The sequence below is a fragment of the Heloderma suspectum genome, chromosome 3 (genome assembly GCF_057233095.1).
Source record: "Heloderma suspectum isolate Gila_16-S chromosome 3, 16-S_ref, whole genome shotgun sequence".
NCBI classification, from domain to species: domain Eukaryota; kingdom Metazoa; phylum Chordata; class Lepidosauria; order Squamata; family Helodermatidae; genus Heloderma; species Heloderma suspectum.
In genome coordinates, this window is record NC_139460.1 from 198,570,590 (window position 1) to 198,595,462 (window position 24,873).

Genomic DNA, 24,873 nt, shown 5'->3' on the forward strand with positions numbered 1-24,873 from the left:
CACCAAGAACTTGCCACAATTTGTTATGATCCAATAGATGTTTTTCTGAAACTCCCTGGCTTTCTCCATTATCCAGCGGATATTGGCAATTTGGTCTCTAGTTCCTCTGCCTTTTCGAAACCCAGCTTGTACATCTGGCAATTCTCGTTCCATGAATCGCTGGAGTCTCCCTTGCAAGATCTTGAGCATTACCTTACTGGCATGTGAAATAAGTGCCACTGTTCGATAGTTTGAACATTCTTTGGTGCTTCCCTTTTTTGGTATGGCGATATAGGTTGATTTTTTCCAATCTGTTGGCCATTCTTGTGTTTTCCAAATTTGCTGGCATATGGCATGCATCACCTTGACAGCATCATCTTGCAAGATTTTAAACAGTTCAGCTGGGATACCATCATCTCCTGCTGCCTTGTTATTAGCAACGCTTAAGGCCCATTCAACCTCACTCTTCAGGATGTCTGGCTCTAGCTCACTGACCACACTGTCAAATCTATCCCCGATATTATTATCCTTCCTATACAGATCTTCTGTATATTCTTGCCACCTTTTCTTGATCTCTTCTGCTTCTGTTAGGTCCTTGCCATCTTTGTTTTTGATCATACCCATTTTTGCCTGGAATTTACCTCCGATGTTTCTAATTTTCTGGAAGAGGTCTCTTGTCCTTCCTATTCTATTATCTTCTTCCGCTTCCGCACATTGCGTGTTTAAAAATAATTCCTTATCTCTTCTGGCTAACCTCTGGAATTTTGCATTTAATTGGGCATATCTCCCCCTATCACTGTTGCCTTTTGCTTTCCTTCTTTCCTGGGCTGCTTCCAGTGTCTCAGCAGGCAGCCATCTTGCCTTCTTGGTTTTCTTTTTCTTTGGGACATTTTTTGTTGCCGCTTCCTGAACAATGTTGTGAACTTCTGTCCATAGTTCTTCCAGGACTAGGGATGGCAGAGAATTTCTCCAAGAATCTCAGGGAGGCCGAATGCCAACGCATTTGGCCCCCCAAAATTGGAGGTGAAATTCTCCGCCACCCCCCCCGCCACCCCTCCCCCAGGATGGGACTTACCTCCCTCGAATGTCCCTCTCGGCGGCGGGTCCCAGCGGCGTTTCGGCGGCGGTTTGGCAGGGGCGGGGGCAGCGGCAGGTCTTCCGACTGGCTGCCACCACCGCCATTACAAAGTGAATGTAAAAAAACACACACACACGTGATAGGCTACGTAATAGGCTATGTAATGATTTACGTAGCCTATCACGGCTGACTTTGGAAATCTAGCCGTGATAGGCTACGCAAATCGTTACGTAGCCTATCACGGGTGTGTGTGTGTGTTTGTTTTTTACTTTTTTTTCGCGGCCGGGTAGACGGGGCGCTCCTACCCAGCCTGAATTTCGCCGGCGAGGGATGGGGCGCCTCCCCCCCGGCCTGAATTTTGGCCGGGCGAGGCAGGGTGCCTCCCCCCCCTCACCTGAACTTCGGGGGGAGAAGTGAAGCACCTCCCCCCCACCGCGAAGCAAGCTGCAGGACAAGGTAAGTCCCTTTCGTCCATCCCTACAAAATTCTATCAGCCTATGTCCTGCTTCATTTTGTTCTCCCAGACCATGCTTGCCTGTAATTCCAGGTGTCGTTTGACTACCCACCTTAGCATTCCAGTCTCCTGTAATGAAAATAACATCTTTTTTTGGCATACTATCCAGTAGATGCTGCAGATCCTCATAGAACTGATCTACTTCTGCTTCTTCAGCATCTGTGGTTGGGACGTATATTTGGATCACTGTGATGTTAAACGGCTTACCCTGAATTCGAATTGAGATCATTCTGTCATTTTTTGGATTGTATCCAAGCACTGCTTTAGCCACTTCATTATTAATTATGAAGGCTACTCCATTTCTTCTGTGGTCCTCTTGTCCACAGTAGTAGATGGTGGTCATTTGATGTGAAGTGGCCCATTCCAGTCCATTTCAGTTCACTGACACCCAAAATGTCTATATTTAATCTTGACATCTCCCCAATAACCACATCCAATTTGCCCTGGCTCATAGATCTTACATTCCAGGTTCCTATGGTGTGTTGATCTTTAGAACATCGGATTTGTCATTCACCACCAGCACCATTTAAGAAGAATACTTGCATGGAACCTGTGTTTTCAAATACCTGTTTCTGACATAACACTTTACGTTTGTAGGTGTACATTCAAAAAATCTTAGTTGTAGTCCTTTAAGACAAGTAATGTTTGAAGAGACTTTAAGTTGTAGCTCAAAGTGCAACATGCAAACCGTTTCTGTGTCACTCAGGGAATTGAACTGCCTGCTATTTCCTATAAGTTATCCTGACCCATGTCTCTTCCAGGTCAGACAAAGTGCAACTCAAGTTCAAGTGTGTCGATATCTCCAGGGGATTTGGAACATCAGCCTGCTGTTCATCAGAAAGTGCCCAAGGACTCAAGAAGGCAAAAGGATGTGGGAGGGATGAAAGAAATTAAGTTCAACACTCTTGGCAAGAACTGGGAGGTTTCTGTGCAGGTGGTACAAGAGCCGGGAATGAGCAATGAAGCAGCACCGCAAAATGTGATGGAGACTGATGTCTCTAGATTGAAAGACAGTCCTGGCTGGAATTATGGCTCAGGAACAAGCAGTGCAGGCTGGTGGCTGAGAATCCATCCTGGTTTTCAGTCAGAACTCTAAAGGGGCTATCCAAGGTGCTGAATACTATTCCCCCAAATAGGTTCAGCACCTTGGATAGCTCCTTTTGAGTTCTGGCTCATTCTGACTTAAACCCAGAATGGATTTACAGCGCCACTGAAGACAGAGCCAGCAGCCTCCACTGAGAACAAGCCTAAACTATTATATTGTGATGCAAATAAATTTATTTACACTGCCTGTCCGTGCTTGTTATATGGGAGGGGTGCACAACCTTTTCAGCCCTGAGAACCACAAGTGATATTTGAACTCAGAGGCAACCACCTGACCAATGCAGGGCAGGAGAAGCACAGAGGGGACCATTCCCACTGTGCTTCTCCTGCCGTGCATTTGTGCCTAGACCGCCGATTTCGGCTGTCTAGCCATGGGAAGGCAGAGCGGGGGAGGAGGCTGCAGGACAACAAATAGGGTGTGTCGTACTGGCATTTCCACCTTCCCCGGCCTGGAATGCCTCCCAGAACACCCCATTTTGGCTGCTCTGTGCTCCTCTTCCAAGTGGAAAGCACGGGGCTGCTCCATACTGCCTGCGAGGCAGAGTGGAAGGGGGGAAGGTCAGTTCTCCGGAAACCGAACTTGGAGCATGGGTTCCAAGGTCGGTTCCCGGAAACCCACTTATGTTATGGCCATCTAGCCGCTGTCTAGCAGGCATAGGATTGCTCCCCCCATGAAATAAGGCAATAGTTAGTACATTAGGTGTGATCCTTGCCAGGCTTAAGAATCATGGTAATATAAGCATTGTTTAATGATGAAGAAAGGGATCCCACCTAAAAAATTTGGTTACAGAGGCAGTACAGCTTTGGTGCTAAAAGGCTGGAGAATGTTTTATTCCACGCAACTGGGAAACCATCTGGACCAGGTGATTTCCCAGCGTTCATATTCATAATTGCCTTCATAATTTCCTCCAAACACAAATGAGCCAAAAGAAGCTGTCATTGTGAAGAATCTAAGCATGGAAGATCAATACAAGAAAAAAGCTCCCATATCTTGCTCTGATATCTTGCTACCAGCACTGTAAAGATGAGAATAAAACTTTAAAAATTGTGAGTTTATATCTATAGGAGAAGGATATACTTTGTCACTCTACTCTTTAATAGCTAAAAGGATATTTTTATGTTGATGCTATTTAAGATGATGTGCAAAGATCTTACTAGGGCGTTCACCATTTTCCCAATATATTTGTCATAAACAAGTCAGAGCAAATTCTGCCAGCTGTGAAAGAATATTATTCAACTCATGATTAGCATTCTGCAGCTCTTGATAAAGTTGTCTAGTAGGGGAAATGGCAAATGGAGTTATAAGAGATTTCAACTTCTTATTTAAAAATATGTGTTGTGTTTAAAACGTATAAGAAACATAAACAATAATTCGGCCCCTTATGAAAGCATTACTGGCCTCCCACTAAAGAGTGCACAAACCTGCCATGCCCTCATTAGTATTAAAATACTCAGTTCAGCTAACATCTTAGTTTTAAATTTCTTATCATTGAGAAGAGAAATATTAAGTCACCAAAGACCGGGGTCCCTAGGTGTGTCAGAAAATTGCAGTTCCAAATATACTGGGGCGTGATCTGACACTACTCATGTGTCAATCCTGCAGTCTTTTATTTGACATACCAAAGATGTAGAGACCCAAAAATAATCTAATCTAAAGCAATTATGGTGAACTGAAAGTATACTCTCTGTCAGCAGGATGTAAAATTCTTCAAGCATCCATTCAACCATGTTCCATCATGTAAGCCTGGAGTGCCAGTCTCACAGCAGATTGGGTCTTAGGAGGAGGTGTACTCCCATCCAGCAAAGGGTCTAAGACCTTGTAAAGTCCCTACCCACAGTAAAATAATCATAAGCGATATCAACCAGTTTAGCAAAACAATCATGAAACACAACTGCAGCATCAGTATTAGGCCCATATACATTGATCACAGCAATTAATTTATCCATATACTTCCCAGTCAGGATCAAAAAACACCCCTCAGTGTCAAGAATCACTGAACTGAAATAGAAAGTTGCTTATGAATTAAAATTGCAAACCCTTTACACCATGTTGAAGTATCTGTAACATCAACCTCACCGACCCACTCCTTTTGCAATATGTGTCCATCTATAGTCATCAAATGGGTTTCTTGTTAAAAAGCCATATCAATGTTAAGCTCTGTTAACTTAGCAAGAACTCTTTTTCTGCTTGTTTAGAATTCGCAGCCCCTTGACGTTCCATGAAGTCACATTATGCAATGAAAAAGCAAAAGCAAATTATTTGCCTCTCCACCCAAATACATCTTTTCAAATTTGCAAAAAATAACTAAATTTGTATAGCATAAGGAGTATAACAAATATATCCTTAGTTTACAGTAAGGACTAACCATTTCAAACATAATGAGAATAATTTTTATTATATAGAAACTGAGAAAAAAATGTAAATTACTCAAAGGTATAAACAGTAATTGAAAATACCGCCCCCAATAAAAATAAAATGATCCAATTTGTGTCCAAACATTTAACCTAATTCCAAAAAGAAAAAAAAGTGCCAAAACCCCAACCAAAACAACAACAACAAAAAACCTTAACAAAAACAAAAAATAAAAGCTTTTGCCTTCTGTTTGGACCGCAGTACTCAGCTAGGTCCCTCCCACATACTGAATGCATACATAGAGCAAGATTACAAACAGACTTAACAAGCAAGAAATAATAATAGTAATAATTTTTAAAAGAATAAAAAATGGGTATCTAAGGTAATATTTTATCTGGAGATAGATGATTAGATAGATAGATAGATAGATAGATAGATAGATAGATAGATAGATAGATAGATAGATAATAAAATTTATAAAATAATGTTTAGGGAGCAATCCTATGGGGATAGTCAGCTGCCTCTGAACTCGGGGGCAACCAATGCAGGGCGGGAGGAACACAGAGGGAATTGTCTCCTCCATGATCCAGCCACCCTGCATTCGTGGCAAGGGGAGTGTAGAGGCTGGATGATACATAAGAAATGTTGTACCGGCACTTCCACACTCTCTGCCCCGCCCCAGGGAATGCCCCCTTCCCCCACCCACTCCATGCTGCTCTTAAGAGCATGGAGCACAGGGACAATCTACAGGGAGGTGGTTCTCTGGGAACTGACCAATCCTATGGCTGTCTAGCCACTGTCTAGCGGCCATAGGATTGCACACTTTATGTGATAATTACATATAACCTATGTTTAATCAAAATATGTACACAGATGCAAATTATATATGTGTGGTAATATGTATCCAAGGGGGGGGGGGAAGAAAGAAAGGGGGAAGAATAGAAAAAGAAAAAAGAAAAAAAGGGGGAGAAGGGAGAAGCAATAGAATGTGATGCAATGAAGTCTGCTGCCCAGACTTACCGTCAGAAAACACCAGTACAAAATCAAAACAAGACATGGAAATATTGGCTAACAACCAAAACAAAAAAAAACAAAAAACTGGCTGAAGATTCAAGGAGCTAAAGAAGACAGATCCTTGGTTTTAATTTTGATGCCAGTGAGAAAAGATTCTGCAGCATCAGAACTGAAAAACATCTTCATTTGGCCTTTGAAAAAAATGCAAAATGTGGCAGGCTATTTGATATGGTATTGCAAATGGATTTGCTTTGCAAAATTTCTCACCTTGGTAAACTGTCTTCTTCTGTCAGCGATTTCTTTAGTATAATCAGGGAAGAACATAATCTTATCATTGGCTGGCCCCCACCGAAGCTCTCCTCTCTGCCTGGCTGTACACAGCAGATATTCTTTAATAGAGGTCCGTAGAAACCAAACAATAACCGGCCTCGCTCTAGAACCTCACATAGAACCAGGAACACAATAAGCACGCTCAATATCAAGTGGAAGATCAGAAGGCAGCAGCAATAACTCACGCAGAAAAGTATCCATAAACTCAGCAAGACAGAGGTCTGTCACCAACTCCCTAAGGCCAAGAATATGCAGATTACCTCTTCAAGCGAGGGCTTCTAACTGAGAAATTCAAACAGAGAATTCACTGTGAGAGGCATCCATTGCAGTTTCGTGAGCAGTGATCTGGTCTTCAAGTGCACCGACTTTTGACTCCATCTTTTGAGGATGAACATCTATTGAATTGACAGACCCTTGAAGTATTGATGGAATCCTGAATTGATTTCAACTGTTCAAGCTGCTTTGACTGAAAAGATAACTGTGAAGAAAGATTTTTTATCAAAACAAAGAGCTCTTCTCCCTCAGTCACAGCTTTAGAAACCTTTGCAGGGGGGGGGGTGGCATTGGTGGCGGAGGTGGCATTCCTAAGCTTTTCTTCCCTTTCAGCGTAGCCATGACCCTCTAGCCTCCCAAAGCAAAACTAGCAAAACAAAAACTTAAAAGTAGGTTAGTAGCAAATGCCCAGATAATGCAACAGTCTCAAAGAGGTGTTTTTTTAAAAAGCTGAAACTCGGATGAGATACAGCAAAGCTCCGATTATGATGCCATCTCCAATCCTTGCCTTGGTGGTTTGCAGCTGAACATGTGAAGCAACTCAATTGGAAAGCATTGTGTGAGAAATTATATGAACGTTTTGTCTATGAAGTTTGATTTGTGATGACTGGCTCATTTACACATGCATACTGCCACACAGTCATCAAGCAGGGAATATGCATATGCAAACCAAGCCAAGAAATGCAATAGCGGGGAACTGGTGTACACATGCCTTGTGGTATATCACAAATTATTTACTCAGTAAGGATGTCATCTTTCATACAGGAGGAATTGAGCCCTAGTTCATACAAACTGCAGATGAAGTGGTAAACCCTGTATCTAGGTTGCAGTACCACTTCAGCCTGCATGTGCAGTAATCACAGGGTTCAATACTTGTGGGGGGGGGAATCCCTGCACCTAGAAAACTAACCTATCAGGGAGAAGGCTAGGTTAGAACCTTTCCCCCTAGCATATAATTTTCCGTGTGCATGGAGTTTTTATCTAGTTATGTATTTAATGTATGGCATTCACCCATACTCAATATAAAGTGGTACAGTCCAGAAACAGGTTTAGCAAGTGATCTGCTGTTGTCTGAACTATGCCTTAATAGTTTGTTAGTAAGCACCACGATGAAGCCTTCTCCTTTTATATTTCACAAATGGCTGTATTAAAGTATGCTCTTCTGTTTCTGATGAGTTATACCTGTCTCTTTCCTTTTTCCTGGGTAAATTGCTTTAATCTGACAGCTATGTATTACAACTTGCTAAACTTTATTCGCAAGCAAGCCCCAAACTATGCAATCTCCCCTGACTAGGTTATAGATTGCAATAAAATGTATTGATTCTAATTTGCCAAAACTATTTTGCACTGTCTCAGGCTCCTTGCTCATTTGTCACCTGGCTTCAGTACTTGTGCTTAACAAGCATCTGTCAGTAGCACAGCCCTGGATTGGCTTTAAAACAATTACACAATTCTTGGGGGTTGCAATTCTTGGGACATGAAGCAGGTCTTACTGTGTAAACAAACAGGATTTCCATGGAATATAGCTAATCCATTACAAAATCTCTATGCAGAAGGAAAGGGTTTAAAAAAATATTTTCTACTGATGCATAATTCAGTGCACTTCAAAGGTATGGTGATCAGGCAAGCCATGTTCCTTTCATTTATTAAATGCAATTTTTAAAACTTGTGGCTCAGAATATGTTTGATTATGATCCTCTAATGAGATGGGTATTCCATGTAGCACAAATACTAGCCAGGAATGTGGTGGTTAAGAGTGGCTGTGGATGCACCTTCTCATAACATCTGTGGTTCAAGTAATCATATCAATTCATTTCCTATAGGAAAATATTCTTTCCATTTTAAAATGGGCAGCAAAACACCTGGAGGGCTGTCTGGTATAGTAGACAGAATGGCCTCTTTCATACATAGTTTAGCACTATGTCAATAAGCTGCTTAAGCACCTCCAGTGAAGGGGAGCCCAGCGTTTCATGAGGCTGCCTGCTCCATGTTCTGTAAAGATGTTTCTCCTACTGTTTCGCAGAAATCTGCTTCCTTGCAATTTCTACCCACTAGTTTTAGTCCTGCATTCTGGAGCAGCAGAGAACAAGTCTGCTCCATCTTCTGTGTAACACCCCTTTCAGATATTTGAGGACTACCATTTTTTCCCTTTAATCTTATCTTCTCCAGGCTGAACATACCCAGCTCTTTTAACTGTTCTTCATAGGATTTTGTTCCCAGACCCCTTACCATTCTGGTTGCCCTCCTCCCCAAGAAAGTTCTAAAACACACACACACACACACACACACACACACACACACACCCTTCAGCATCCAACTGGATTCTGCCTTGCCAACTTCTAAGCAAGAACCATTCCAGGAATAAGGATCTGCAAAACCCACATGCCATCATTCGCAAAAGGATCCATATTATGTGTACCAGTCCCTGTTAGCCAGGTCCCTGACATTTAAGTGAGCAGGGAAGCATTTCCATGAAAGGACTGTATGTATTTGGAATTAAGCACTGCATTGGGATGCTGGACTACACAGTTTGAGTGTCCTCACTCTGAATGTTCCCAGTGAGATGTTCCTAACATCTGATGAGGGATTCAGTGAATTTCTGGGCTTTTCTATTTCTGATGCAAATAAAAATAAAAACCACATATTGCAGCTATGTATACGTGTCCCAAATAAAGGAATGGGTTTCTGAAAAGTTGTCATCACAGATCTGGGGGAAAGAAAAAAAAAAGTGCTGATTCGATGTGCAAGGGATTGCACTACTAAGCCAATCGTGCAGAACAGAGAAGGGTGTGAAACAGTCCATCCTGTTAAGAAACAGCCTAGCACCATGCATAATAACAGCAAGCCTTTCAGCATTTTGAAGGTAATACAATGTCACTATGTGAATTAATAATTGAGAAAATGCAATGGTGAGAATTTCATTTGGTTCATTTTTTTTAAGAACTTACAAAATTTTGCACGTTTCTTTATAAATGAGTAGAAACAACTTGAGATTTAAGGCACAATCCTCTGCATGTTCAGACAGAAGAAGTCCTACAATTCCCAGCATTCCCCAGCCCATGTGGCTGGCTGGGGAATGCTGGAAGTTGTAGGACCTTTCTCTCTAAACATGCAGAGGATTGTGCCCTTAAAGTGGGAGAAAGCAAAACTGATGGATTTGAGTACTTTGGTCTCAAAAGTCTGTCTTTAAATCCCTGTGTATTCAACCATGTCATTGCTTAATTAGGGTTGCCACCTCTTTTTTCTGACAAGCTCCTTATCTCTAACAGCTACATGGCAGGCAGGTACAACATGGTCCTCTCTATGCTGGGCATAGCTGTACCTATAGCACTTAGCAAGTACAGATAGGTGAGAATTTCATTCAGTTAAAAATTTGCAGATGAACCTGAGCATTAAAAAAAAATGAATGTGGGAGGAAGTGAACCTGACAGATCTGTCCATTCCTGGGGAAAACCTTATAAAAAGGATATCTTCAGCTCTTCAGAGAAATGTACCAAATGTACAATGCTATCAATATCAGTGGAGACAAGAGGGATGATGTTGCACATCCCTATGTAGATGCAGCTAAACGTGACACAAGCAGGTTCAGAAAACTGTTTTTCACACAACACTGTCAAATATTCCTATGATGTCATTATGATGACACCTCTTCTCCAGGGGAACATTACACCTCAATACTCTCCAAAAGGGGCTGTATTAATAACCTGTTCCTTGCAAGGTGTGGCTGGGAATTCTTGAAAGACGAACTGCTTTCTGAACCACTTCTGTGTTTTATTTGGATCTGTGGTGCTACCATTTTTGTTCAAACCCTAACACCTGAGGACAGATTGAAAATATTAGAAAAGATGCAGATAAAAGAGGACATGAGAAGAAGGTCTTTCTGGTCTAGCATCCTCTTTCCAGCTGTGGCTAGCCAGATGCTTCTTGCAAGCTTAGAAGCAAAGCAGGAGACCTCTGTTGTTTGTCATCAACATCTGGTCTTCAGAAGTACATTGCCTTGGAACATAGAGAAGGTTCCTTTTAGCTGTCATAGCTAATAACCGTTGATAAGCCTATCCTCCATGAATTTGTCAAATCCCTTTTTAAAACGATCTAAGCTAGCTCCTCACTCATGAGGAAATGTATCTTAAACACCGCATTAGCAAAAAAGTCCCTAATCATAAGAGCATCAGAATTAGCTGTCAAATAAGGCAGCAGAATCTCTGTCTTTGGATGTGGAAAGAGTGGGAGAATATAATATAATGGCTCATAAGACAACATGTTCCAGACAACACATCCTACTGTTGGGTCAGGAATTGCTGACCCCATTGGCTGTTGGGTTCAAGAATTGCTCAATTTAGCATTTTCCTTACTTTTTGACATTGACATTTTCCAAACATTAAGCCCCTTTGATGCAGTTTTCTACCATTCAGTTTCTCTGGGTAGTTGTTGTTTTTCTTCCCAAATGTCAGATATTGGTGATTCATGCTAATGTGCACATAACTGTAAAGTATTTCAGCTTTTCAAGGGATTCCAAGGTGCCTCAGCCAATTGGGTAACATTGTAAGGGATTCAACATGGAAAGGTCTGAACTGAGGGGGCAGAACCCACAGGCCAGGAGATGTACAGGGCGTAGGGATGTCAGAGAATTCCGCGATGGATCTCGGTGAGGCCGAATGCCAGTGCATTCGGCTCCCCCGAACTCTGTGGCAGAACGGCCTGCCACCCCCCGCCACCCCCCGCGGATCCCCCCCGGGACGAGACTTACCTGGGGCGGATGTTCTGGGCAGCGGCGGCTTTGGCGGCAGCGGCAGTGGCAGCTGGTCTTCTGACCGGCTGCTGCCACCGCCATTTGCAGGCTGGAGGGGGGGGGTTACAGAGACGTGATAGGCTACATAAAGATTTACGTAGCCTATCATGGCAGGGTTAAAAAAAAAACATGTGTACGCAAATGGCGGCGGCTACGGCCATCGCCATTTGCATTCCTTATTTTTGGCCGTCTAGTCTACGTAAATATTTACGTAGACTATGACGGCAAAAATAAGGGGGAACGCAAATAGTGTAGCAGACGCTATTTGCATTCCCCCTTATTTTCGCCATCTTAGTCTATGTAAATATTTATGTAGACTAAGACGGTGAAAATAAAGGGGAACGCAAATAGCATCCACTACACTATTTGCGTTCCCCTTTATTTTCGCCATCATAGTCTACGTAAATATTTACGTAGACTAAGATGGCCAAAAATAAGGAACGCAAATGGCGGCGGCCATAGCCACCGCCATTTGTGTATGCGTTTTTTGTTTGTTTGTTTGCTTTTACCCAGAGCCCTCCGCGGCTGGAAATCCAGCTGCAGACGGCTCTGGCCTGGGCCTGGCTGGCTGCTCCGTGGAGCCGCTGCGGAGCACAGCCAGCCGTCGAGGTTTCCGGGGGGGAGGAACGGATCACCTCCCCCCCCATTGAGGATTCCGGGGGGAGGGACGGAATGCCTCCTCCCCCACCATGAACATAATCCGCGGAAAGGTAAGTGACTTTCGTACATCCCTAACAGGGCGGCGGCACCAGTATGCACAGCACCATCCATTGCTCTACTCACTTTAAGCCCTCACAAGTGCAGGTAAATGCCTGAACAGGACTGTAGATTGGGTAGTATCCAATGGTGGCTTTACACTACTGGAAAAGCACTTCAGCTTGTGCTAGGTAAGGCACTCAATTCTCACTGATCTCTCCCCTATCTTATTTATTTATTATAATACTTTTATACCTCTTGCTATATCAACATCCTTAAGCAGTTCACATTAAAATACAGTATAAAATATTTTTTAAAACATATAAAAATGAGATAAAAATTATGAATAATTAAAAATATTACAGGACCATAACAATAAAGCAAGGTAGTACTAGAGGCCCTCCCAGCTCAGAGACAGCCTGTGTGAACAATCACATTTTCAATAGGCATTTAAAACTTTCCACCATTTCTGCCTCTCGAACCACATGTGGACGAATGTTCCAAAGAGTGAGTGCCACCACTGAGAAGACCCGCCTACATGTTGCTATCTGATGACATTCCATTGCCTGAGGAATGACCAGTAAAGCCTCCTCAGAAGACCTCAGGGGTTGACTAGGTAAATATGGGGGAAGACAGTCAGCTAGGTATCCTGCGCCAAGGTCCTTTAGGGTTTTGTATGTCAATAACAAAACCTTGAACATAGCTCAGTAGCCAATAGGCAGCCAGTGCAGTTCTGTTAACACAGGTCTAATGTGTGTATATCTAGGTGCTCCACTGAACTTCCTACCTGCTGCATTCTGCACTAACTGCAGCTTCCAAATCAGGCACAACAAGGACAGCCCCACATAGAGTGCATTGTTGTTGTTGTTGTTGTTGTTGTTCAGTCGTGTCCGACTCTTCGTGACCCCATGGACCATAGCATGCCAGGCCTTCCTGTCCTCCGCTCTCTCCCAGAGTGTGCTCAAGTTCATATTCATTGCATCGGTGATGCTATCTAGCCATCTCATCCTCTGCCGTCCTCTTCTCCTTTTGCCTTCAATCTTGCCCAGCATCAGGGTCTTTTCCAGTGACTTTTCTCTTTGCATTAGGTGGCCAAAATATTTGAGCTCCAGCTTCAGTATCTGTCCTTCCAATGAGCACTCAGGGTTGATTTCCTTTAGGATGGACTGACTTGACCTCCTTGCAGTCCAGGGGACTCGTAAGAGTCTTCTCCAGCACCACAATTCGAAAGCATCAATTCTTCGGTGCTCAGCCTTCCTTATAGTCCAGCTCTCACAGCCATACATTACTACTGGGAAAACCATAGCTTTGATTAGACAGACCTTTGTCAGCAAGGTGATGTCTCTGCTTCTTACTATGCTGTCTAGGTTTGCCATAGCTTTCCTCCCAAGGAGCAAGCGTCTTTTAATTTCATGGCTACAGTCACCATCTGTGATGATCTTGGAGCCCAAGGAAATAAAACCTGTCACTGCTTCCATTTCTTCCCCTTCTATATGCCAGGAAGGGATGGGGCCAGATGCCATGATTTCAGTTTTTTTAATGTTGAGTTTCAAACCAGCTTTTGCACTTTCCACTTTCACCCTCAACAAGAGGCTCTTTAGATCCTCTTTGCTTTCTGCCATTAGGGTGGATAGAGTGCATTACAGTAGTCTAATTGTGAGGTTACCAGTGCATGGATCACAGTGGCTAGGCTATCAACTCTAGATCTCCATGTCCCTCCCCCAAAGTTGGTCTTGAGAATTAGGGAATCCTCTGAAACAGTTTGAGATGTTTTATGAAGGGCTGTAGGGTGATTAGCAAAAATCAGGTGCCTTGACTTATGCTTTCTGCTAGTGCAAAGCCACCATTGGACATAACCCATAACCAACCAAACATTTTCCTTAGGACTGAAATAACCATTAGACTAAGAAAGGTACAATAGGTCCTTCCACTACACAATGAAGGAAACTGACCAATATGGACAGTACTTCTATGTGTGAACAGCTTAGAACATAGTGTTCATATACTACCCCCACTCTCCAGGAGTGCTAAATTTAGGTCTTGGGACTGTAAAGCTAAACCAAATGCAAAATTCAGAATTCATTAAATTAAATTTGGGTTTAACAATTCAGTTCCATTCTACTCAGTTAATATGCCTGTGTGTGTCTATACACATACACACCCCATCATCAATTAAATGGTGGTTAATTCATTCCATTTAAATTCTATGTTATAAGAGCTATTCATGTTTTAAATGCACGAACTACAATTCAGTGAGAATAAGTTTATTTTGAGGGCTTCTTCCTGTCAATTTATCTTCTGCAAATGTGACAGAACAGAACATTTTCTGCTGGCTAACACTGGGTCTGGGAAGTTTGTTGCCATTTGCAGCACTCTACATGATTTTAGTCCCTTTCTTTATTGGAAGTTTCAATGCGCATTCCTATCCCATAGCCTTCTCCCAGCCCCTTCCTCTCCTTTTCAGAACAAAATGCATGTAACAAAGCCCTAACAATTGTTTTTTGTTGAATGAACACTTGCCCTGGGAGGTGGCAATTTTTTTAGCCTTTTCCTCTGTCATTTTTAACTACCTCAGGGTTCACTTCTGGGTGCAGAAAATACATAACTTGTTGCATTTCCTATATGTCACCTGTGTTCCATCCATCACACAATGTGACACATCTGGAACTTGTGAAGGAAAGATAGCATTCGGGGTGGGCATGAGTGAGGAAAGGGTAACAATAAAAGGAGTAAGCAATTTCTCCTTCAGCAAGCTCTTAACTCTTGTCAGAGTTTGAAGTCGTTAAGTTCTATTTATTGACAGGCTTTCTATGTTTATTCCTATGCTGTTTATAGTTATTGCTCTGTTATATATTTTATGATTTTAATTATGTGGATTACTGTTAATTCTGATTGTTGTATTCCGTTAGATGCTTTAAATGCCTCCATAAGGAGGGGGAAAGTGGGATAAGATAATATCAACAACTATAACTATTATTATTGTTGTTGTTGTTGTTGTTATTATTATTTCCATTTTCCTGGCACAACAACCTTGTCAGTGGCTCTAAAATAGCCAGGACTTCTTCAAATAAAAACTATATGCTATGAATTATGCCAAGTATTGCCAATCAGCTGGTGTTTTTACTAATCTAACTACTCAAGCCATCTTCCGTCCAGGACTGTAAGCTTCAAGTGTTTAACTGGGTGAGGAGATGTTAAACCCCATGGAATGTATCACAAGGCTAAAAGATATGACGCCGGAAGATGAGCCCCTCAGGTCGGAAGGTGTCCAATATACTACTGGGGAAGAGCAGAGGCAATTTCCAAGTTGCGCCAGAAAGAGTAAAGCGGCTGGGCCAAAGCCGAAAGCACACTCAGCTGTGGATGTATCTGGTGGTGAAAAGAAAGTCCGATGCTGTAAAGAACAATATTGTTTAGGAACCTGGAATGTAAGATCAATGAATCAAGGTAAGCTGGAGGTGGTCAAACATGAGATGGCAAGATTGAACATCGACATCTTGGGAATCAGCAAACTAAAATGGACAAGCATGGGCGAATTTAATTCAGGTGACCATTATATCTACTACTATGGGCAAGAATCCCTTAGAAGAAATGGAGTAGCACTCATAGTCAACAAAAAGGTGGGAAAAGCAGTACTGGGGTACAATCTCAGAAATGATAGAATGATCTCAGTACGAATCCAAGGCAAACCATTCAACATCACAGTAATTCAAGTCTATGCCCCAAACACTGATGCCGAAGAGCTGAGGTTGATCTGTTCTATGAAGACCTACAACACCTTCTAGAACTAACACCAAAAAAAGATGTCCTCTTCATCATAGGGGATTGGAATGCTAAAGTAGGAAGTCAAGAAATCACCGGGATAACAGGCAAGCATGGCCTTGGTGTACAAAATGAAGCAGGACAAAGGCTAATAGAGTTTTGCCAAGAGAACACGCTGATTATAGCAAACACTCTTTTCCAACAGCACCAGAGGCGACTCTACACATGGACATCACCAGATGGTCAATATCAAAATCAGATTGATTATGTACTATGCAGCCAAAGATGGGGAAGCTCCATACAGTCAGTAAAAACAAGACCTGGAGCTGGCAGTGGCTCAGATCATGAGCTGCTTCTTGCAAAATTTTGGCTTAAATTGAAGAACGTAGGGAAAACCACTCAACCATTCAGGTATGACCTAAATCATATCCCTGATGAATGTACAGTGGAGGGGACAAATAGATTTCAGGGATTAGACCTGATAGACAGAGTGCCTGAGGAACTATGGACAGAGGTCCAATGTTCAGGAGGCAGCAACGAAATCCATCCCAAAGAAAAAGAAATGCAAGAAAGCCAAGTGGCTGTCTGATGAGGCTTTACAAGTAGCTGAGGAAAGAAGGGAAGTGAAAAGGAAGGGAGAAAGGGGAAGATATACCCAACTGAATGCAGATCTCCAGAGAATAGCAAGGAGAGACAAGAAGACCTTCTTAAATGAACAATGCAAAGAAATTGAGGAAAACAACACAATGGGAAAGACTAAAGATCTCTTCAAAACAATTGGAGATCTCAAGGGAACGTTTTGTGCAAAGACGGGCATGATAAAGGACAAAGAAGGCAGGGACCTAACAGAAGCAGATGAGATTCAGAAGAGGTGGAAAGAATACACAGAAGAACTATACAGGAAAGATCTTAATGTCCCTGATAGCCATGACAGTGCAGTCACTGAACTTGAGCCAGACATCGTCGAGAGTGAAGTCAAGTGGGCCTTAGGAAGCATTACTAACAACAAAGCTAGTGGAGATGACAGTAATCCAGCTGAGCTATTTAAGATCCTAAAAGATGATGCTGTTATAGTGCTGCACTCAATATGCCAACAAATTTGGAACACTCAACAGTGGCCACAAGTAAGGATGGACGAAAGTCCCTTACCTGGTCCCGCAGCTTGCTTCGTGGTGAGGGGGAGGTGCTTCGGTTCTCCCCCCGAAGTTCTTGGTGGGGGTGAGGCGCCCCGCCCCTCCCAGCTGAAATTCAGGCCGGGGGGAAGCGCCCCATCTCCCCTTCCGTGAAATAAAAAAAGTTAAGTAAAAAAAAAAACACACACGTGATAGGCTACGTAATGATTTACATAGCCTATCACGGCTAGATAAAATAAGTGTTGCCTTTATTTTCGCCGTAGTTTATGTAAATCTTTACGTAGATTACCCCTGCCCAAATAAGGAACGCAAATGCGGCACCCATGGGCGCCTCCATTTGCATACGCGCTTTTATTTTTTCAAAGTCACCCGTGATAGGATACGTAACGATTTACATAGCCTATCATGGCTGACTTTGAAAATCTAGCCGTGATAGGCTACGTAAATCGTTATGTAGCCTATCATGTTTTTTTTTTTTTTAACTTTTCTTTGTAATGGCGTAAATGTTTACACAGACTACGGCAAAAATAAGGGCAACGCAATAGCGTTGCCCTTATTTTCGCCGTAGTCTACGTAAAGATTTATGTAGACTACAGCGACCAAATAAGGAATGAGAATGGTGGCTCCGTATGGGGGCCGCCATTATCCGTACACTTTTTTTTTTTTTTAAGTCACCCGTGATAGGCTACGTGATGATTTACATAGCCTATCACGGCTGACTTTGCAGATCTAGCCATGATAGGCTACGTTAATCGTCACGTAGCCTATCACGGGGGCTTTTTTTTTTTTAACTGTTTAGTTCGCGGCCGGGCAAGGCGAGGCGCCTCCTCCCCAGCCTGAATTTCTGCCGGGCGAGGCGGGAAGCCTCCCCCCTGGCCTGAATTTCAGCCGGGCGAGGCGGGAAGTGTCCCCCCCGGCCTGAACTTCACGGGGGGAGCAACGAAGTGCCTCCCCCCCACCCCGGGAAATCTTCGAGGACAGGTAAGTGACTTTCGTCCACCCCTAATATTGTCAGCCTGCTTATTTAATTTATATGCAGAGTACATCATGAGAAATGCCAGGTTGGATGAATCACAGGTCGGAATTAAGATTGCCAGGAGAATTATCAACAACCTCAGATACGCAGACGATACCACCCTAATAGCAGAAAACGAAGAGGATCTAAAGAGCCTCTTGTTGAGGGTGAAAGGGGAGAGTGCAAAAGCTGGTTTGAAACGCAACATTAGAAAACTAAAATCATGGCATCTGTCCTCATCACTTCCTGGCATATAGAAGGGGAAGAAATGGAAGCAGTGACAGATTTTATTTTCTTGGGCTCCAAGATCACCACAGATGGTGGTTGCAGCCATGAAATTAAAAGACGCTTGCTCCTTGGGAGGAAAGCTATGGCAATCCTAGACAGCATAGTAAGAAGCAGAGACATCACCTTGCCGACAAAGGTTTGTATAATCGAAGCTATGGTTTTCCCAGTGGCAACGTATGGCTGTGAGAGCTGGACTATAAGGAAGGCTGAGCACCAAAGAATCGATGCTTTCGAACTGTGGTGCTGGAGAAGACTGTTACGAGTCCCCTGGACTGCAAGGAGGTCAAATCAGTCAATCCTAAAGGAAATCAACCCTGACTGCTCATTGGAAGGACAGATACTGAAACTGAAGCTGAAATATTTTGGCCACCTAATGCCAAAGAGAAGAGAAAACTCCCTGGAAAAGACCCTGATGCTGGGCAAGATTGAAGGCAAAAGGAGAAGGGGACGGCAGAGGATGAGATGGCTAGATAGCATCACCGATGCAATGAATATGGACTTGAGCACACTCCGGGAGAGAGCGGAGGACAGGAAGGCCTGGCGTGCTATGGTCCATGGGGTTATGAAGAGTCAGACATGACTGAACGACTGAACAACAACATATTTTACAATTTTAATTATGTGGATTACTGTTATTTCTGATTGTTTTATTCCGTTAGCTGCTTTGAATGCCTCCATATGGAGGGGGAAAGTGGGATAAGATAATATCAACAACTATAACTTATTATTATTATTATTATTATTATTATTATTATTATTATTTCCATTTTCCTGGCACAACAACCTTGTCAGTAGCTCTAAAATAGCCAGGACTTCTTCAGCTAAAAACTCTATGCTATGAATTATGGAAAGTATTGCCAATCAGCTGGTGTTTTTACTAATCTGACCACTCAAGCCATCTTCCATCCAGGACTGTAAGCTTCAAGTGTTTAATTGGGGGAGGAGAAGTTAAACTGTACATGGGGTTTACCAGGCGTTATACACATCTACTCAGAAGTAAGTCTCTTTGAGTTTAATGAGACTTAATCCCAAGTAAGTAGGTACAGAATTGCAGCTTCAGCTTATTAACATGCAAGTTATTATCTGGATGCATTCCCGTCCGAGTTCAGTCCCAGGTTTTGGATGGAATCAGCCTTGGTTGCCCTGGTGGATGATGTTCTTCAAGAGATGGACAAGGGGAGTGCGATCCTGTTATTTCTTGATATCTCAATGGTTTTTGATACCGTTGACCACAGTACCCTCCTGGGCCACTTCTGAGAGCAGAGTGTTGGAGGCACTGTTCTACAGTGGTTCGGCTCTTACTTGCGGGGTCAGTTCCAGAAAATAACATTGGGCAGCTGTGCCTCAACCCCTTGACAGTTGAACTGTGGGGTGCCACAGGGCTCTATCTTGTCCCCAATGTTATTTAATATCTGTATGAAGCCATTGGGAGTGGCCATTAGGAGATTTGGGGGAAGGTGTCACCAGTATTCTGATGACACCCAGCTCTATTTCTCTGTGACATCTGAACTCAGAGAGACTGTGCATATTCGGAACCAGTGCCTGGATGCAGTTATGTGGCATGGATGAGGGCTAATAAACTTAAGCTGAATCCTGATAAGACAGGGATCCTATGGTATGGGTGGGCATTTCCTAGCTCCAGGAACTGGATTGCTTTCCTGTTCTGGATAGGGTTGCACTCCCTCTAAAGGAGCAGATATGTAGTTTGGGGGTGCTCCTGGATCTCTGTTACTGGAGGCCCAGGTGACCTGGTGCACCAAGCATACCTGTTCCTGGATAAGGACAGCCTAGCCACAGTGATCCATGCACTGGTAACCTCACACTTAGACTGCTGTAATGCGCTCTATGTAGGGCTGCCCTTGTGCCTAGTTCAGAAGCTGTAGCTAGTGCAGAATGCAGCAGCAAGGGTGCCCAGTTGGACACACAGCTATGTTCACATAACATCTGTCTTAAAAGAACTGCACTGGCTGCCTATTAGCTACTAAGCCACGTTTCTTGTTGACGTACAAAGCCCTAAACAGCTTGGGACCTGATATCTATCAGACTGCCTTCATATATATATATATATATATACACACACACACACACACACACACACACACAGAGCTGACCTTTAAGATCTTCATAGGAGGCCTTGCAAGTCAATCTGTGACCAACAGAATGCCACCACATAATATCTCAATGGCAGACCTTCTCTGTAGCAGCACCCATCCTCTGGAAAACCTTCCCCCATGCAGTTCAGGAGGGAAAAAATGTGGTATGTTTCAAACGCCTCCCGAGCGAAAATGCACTTATTTGCCCAGGCTTTCTCTGGCTTGTAATTAATTACAATTAATCATATGCTGCTCCTTCTTACATTGTTTTGAATTGTTATTTTAATTGGAATTGTTTTTAATAGTGTATTTTAAATGTGATTTTGTATTGTTATTATAGTTGAAATTGTTCTTAATAGCATATTTAAATGTGATTTTTAATATTTCTATGTGGCTTGGAGATTTTATTACACTTAGGGCACAATCCTAAGGCTGCTAGTAAGCAGCTAGACAACCATAGGTCTGGTCAGTTCCCGGGAACTGACCTCGGAGCCGGAACTGACCTCCACCCCCTCCTGTGCCACCTCGTAGGCAGCGTGGCTGAGTCCCGTGGTCCGCGCTCATAAGAGCAGTGCGGAGTGGGGAAAACAAGGTGTTCCTGAGAGCGGGGAGGTCGGAAGTGCCACTACAACACTTCCTATGTGTTGCCCAGCCTCCTCTCCCCATGATCCTCAAAATTGGCTGACTAGCTGCAAAAGTAGGGCAGTGGGAGCGCGGAGGAGATCTGCTCCTCACCTCCCACACTGCAGTGGATAGGCGGTCGCCCCCGGGCATGGAGGCAACCGTCGATCCACATAGGATTGATCCCTAAGTGGTATATAAGTATTACTAATATAAATGTTAACTTAACACTCTCTTCAGTATCTCTGTCACAGACCAGCAATGCCCTGTTCCCTGAGCAGAAGGGAAACCAGGCAAAACAATGTGTCCTGCTCCTTTCTGCTCTTCCCTTCCTGTGGCCTTTTCCACTGACACCAACTAGAACTCTGTAATTATCTGGCTGCCTCTGCCACCAGCCTCAAGTAGGGATGTCAGAGAAATCCGCTGTGGATTCAAATGAGGCCGGATTCTTTGGAATCTGGCCTCAGGAATCCGCAGTGGATCAGGACCACTTACCTCTGCTCCAGGAGGACTGAGGGCGGAACGGCACTTGGCTGCTTCTTCCAGCCAGAGCTGTTCGCCTCCTCCCTGTCCCTGCCGGTTGCCTTTAAAAAAAAATGTCTTAAAAAAAAAAAAAGGCTATCAGGAGGATGTGCCCATAGACTTATACACAAAATAGAGAGGTGAATCTTGCGTATAAGCCTATGGACACATAGACGTATACACAAGATTCATGACTCTATTTGCATATAGGTCTATGGGCACATCCTCCCGATCGCCTTTTTCTTTTTAAGACATGGCAATCGGCAGGGACAAGGAGGAGGTGAATGGCTCTGGCTGGCAAGAGGGAAGGTAAGCACCCCCAAGCCAGTTCCCCCCCGCCCAGAATCCGAGTGGAGCGGAACTGCTCTGGAGGATTCCGGGGGGGGGGAGGAACGGATCGCCTCCCCCCCCCCATGGATTCCCCACCGGAACAGACGGTGGAGAATCCGTACACCCATAGCCTCAAGTTCTACTTTTGGTAGTGTGGGTTTGGCTATTAGACTTAGGGTGGGTACCCAAAGAAAAAAAAGGGACCACAAACTTTCCATTACAAGATTTAAATTTTACTGTAGAAAAATGTCACTAGGAAAAAGCCTTTAAAATCTAAATGGATACACACACGTAACAGGATAATAAAACAACCAGAGATATATGCATCCAGCTAAACCTAACTAGACAGAACATAATTTATCTTGGTTCCTTATTCAAGTAGTATCTTGCTTTCCTTGGTCCATCTCTCAATTGGTTTTCCAGTTCTAGCAGCTCTGACTCTTGCTTTCCTGTAAGACTCTGGCCGACCAGCCTAGCTGCCAGTCGCCCAGCCACCTGATCTTCTTGCTTGCTTTTCTTTCTTTAACTTTCCCTCCCACTCCTCTCCATCTGACTTTCTACCTCTGGCGTTGATCTTCAAAAATTATTTTTCTGGGTCTGCTCGCATGATCATGGTGGGAGGGTGGGTAGCGGAACCACACTGCAGGAAAGGGTAAAGGAACCCCACATGACCATGGAACTACGTAGGGCAGTATGGTTCCCCTACCCATCCCTGCTCCATGGTTCCCCTGTCGTCATCCTGCCACTGCAGCCACATATCCCAGCAGCCACTGTGGTGGGAATGGGGTTGCGCCAGCCGCACCAGCCATCACTAAGCGACCAAAGAGTTCAGCTGTGCAGGCTAGAGCATCCCCGGAACTTCCAGGTTCTCTAGACAGCCGTCTCTATGGTCGCCATGATTTATCCATGGAGTGGCCGAATTTACCTACAGATTCCCCAAAAGACAACATGGCAAGCCGCCCCAAGGCCCTGTGCCCACTCTGCAGAGGGTGGGTAACTTACCGATCATTGGCAGGAAAAATACCCCCCACATGACATGCTAACCCATCATGGGTCACTCCTGAAGACAACCCATGGTGGATTAGTGTGTCTGAACCCAACCTCTCTCCCCAACTCCAACCAATCCGGAAGGTAGTTCCCTGTTCATTTATGCCAACTAAGTTTGTTTTCTGAATTAAAACTCTCTCTCTCCACCCCCTCTTCCTTTGAGCTCCTGTTGAACTTAATTACCTCCTCATCCATGAGCTAAACTTCCTGACCTTTAAACTATTCACCTTTTGGCTGAAAATGAATAGCACAAAAAGAGGCATTCAACCCCATTTTACAATACCAAAACTCCTGAACTAGATGCCAAAATGGAGTACTCTTCCTTCACAACCTAAAAAAAAGGGGGGAGGAAGCTGTATTGAAGTTTTTCAATGTATCAGTTAAAAATCAGGTGATTAATCAACTAGAATGACTTAGGGCACAATCCTATGGGTATAGGCAGCCACCTCCAAACTCGGAGGCAACCACCTATCCAGTGCAGGGCAGGCGAAGCATGGAGGGGATCATTCTCTCCGTGCTTCTCCTGCCCTGCATTTGAGGCTAGATGGCTGATTTTGGCTGTCTAGCCACAGGAAGGCAGAGAGGGGGAGAAGGCTGCTGGATAACACATAGGATGTGTAGTACTGGCATTTATGTGTTCCCCGCCCTGGAATGCCCCCTGGAATGACCCGTTTGGGCTGCTCCACACTCTGCTTCCGAGCATGGAGCGCGGGACTACTCCATGCTGCCTATGAGGCAGTGCAGAAGGGGGGAAGGTCGGTTCCAGAAAACCACATATTCTATGGCCATCTAGCTGCTGACGGGCAGCCATAGCATTGCTCCCTCCATCGGTTGACAGTACGGCAACTAGAACTGCAAATAAAAAAGCCAGTAAATACCAGGTTCCGTGCATGATCTGTCACTGGCCCACCAGCTTCTATCCTGACTCTGGCCCCATTCAGAGGCCCTGTCCTCTTCCTCCTCTTCCTCCTCCTCCTCCTCCTCCTCCTCATTATATTTATATCCCACCTTTTTCCCAATACTGGGACTCAAGGCAGCTCTACAACATTAAAACTTGTACGATTAAAACCTATAAATAGAAGTATAAATAGAAGTATACAAAAGTTTAAAATATAATCAAATCATCAATAGTATTAAAATTGTATAAAATATCAAGACGTTAAAAGACAACAAGAAAGATAGCATCCATCATCCATCATATTCTCACAGGTCCAGACTAGCTATCCCCAAAGGCCTGCAAGAAATAACAAACAAATTTTGAAAAAAAACAAATAGGTTTTTACATGCCTGCAAAAGCCTATCAAGGCGGGTGCCATCATTATATAATAGCAAAAGGCGATATGACTACTGTAGCCAAAATGAGACTACCAAGAAACAAGAGGGAGGTATCAACATGCTTGGCGGAACCTCAAGATTTGCAGAAATAGAAAATATAGGGAGAAAACCAAAGGAGCCAACCTCTTCCCTGCAAAAAAACCACCCAATGAGAACTGAACATGCTTAGTGGTCACACAGAATGCGGAGTGTATTTTGGTGGGGAATAAGAAAATTGCGTGTGTGTGGGGGGGGTGTCCATGTGTCCTGCTTTACAGAGGATAGTCTTCTATTTAAAGGTGTTCTCTATTTGAAAAGATAAAGATAAAGCACCATTCAGAAGAGACAGCAGAGGCCTTGATGTTGCCCACCAACAGTTAGCACCTGGACAACAGACTGAACAGGCACACAAACAACCTGAGCACAGTCTAGCCCACAATGGAGAGATGTATCATATTTCTATTTATTTTACAGTAATTATTTCTAAATTTTCATATATACATATAAATTAGCATATGCAAATTTTGTCCTCCATTGGCCTCTTTTTTGGCGAAGCAAAAGTGCCCACCCTGGAGGAAGGGTAATGGAACAGCATATCCTAAAAAAAACACACACACG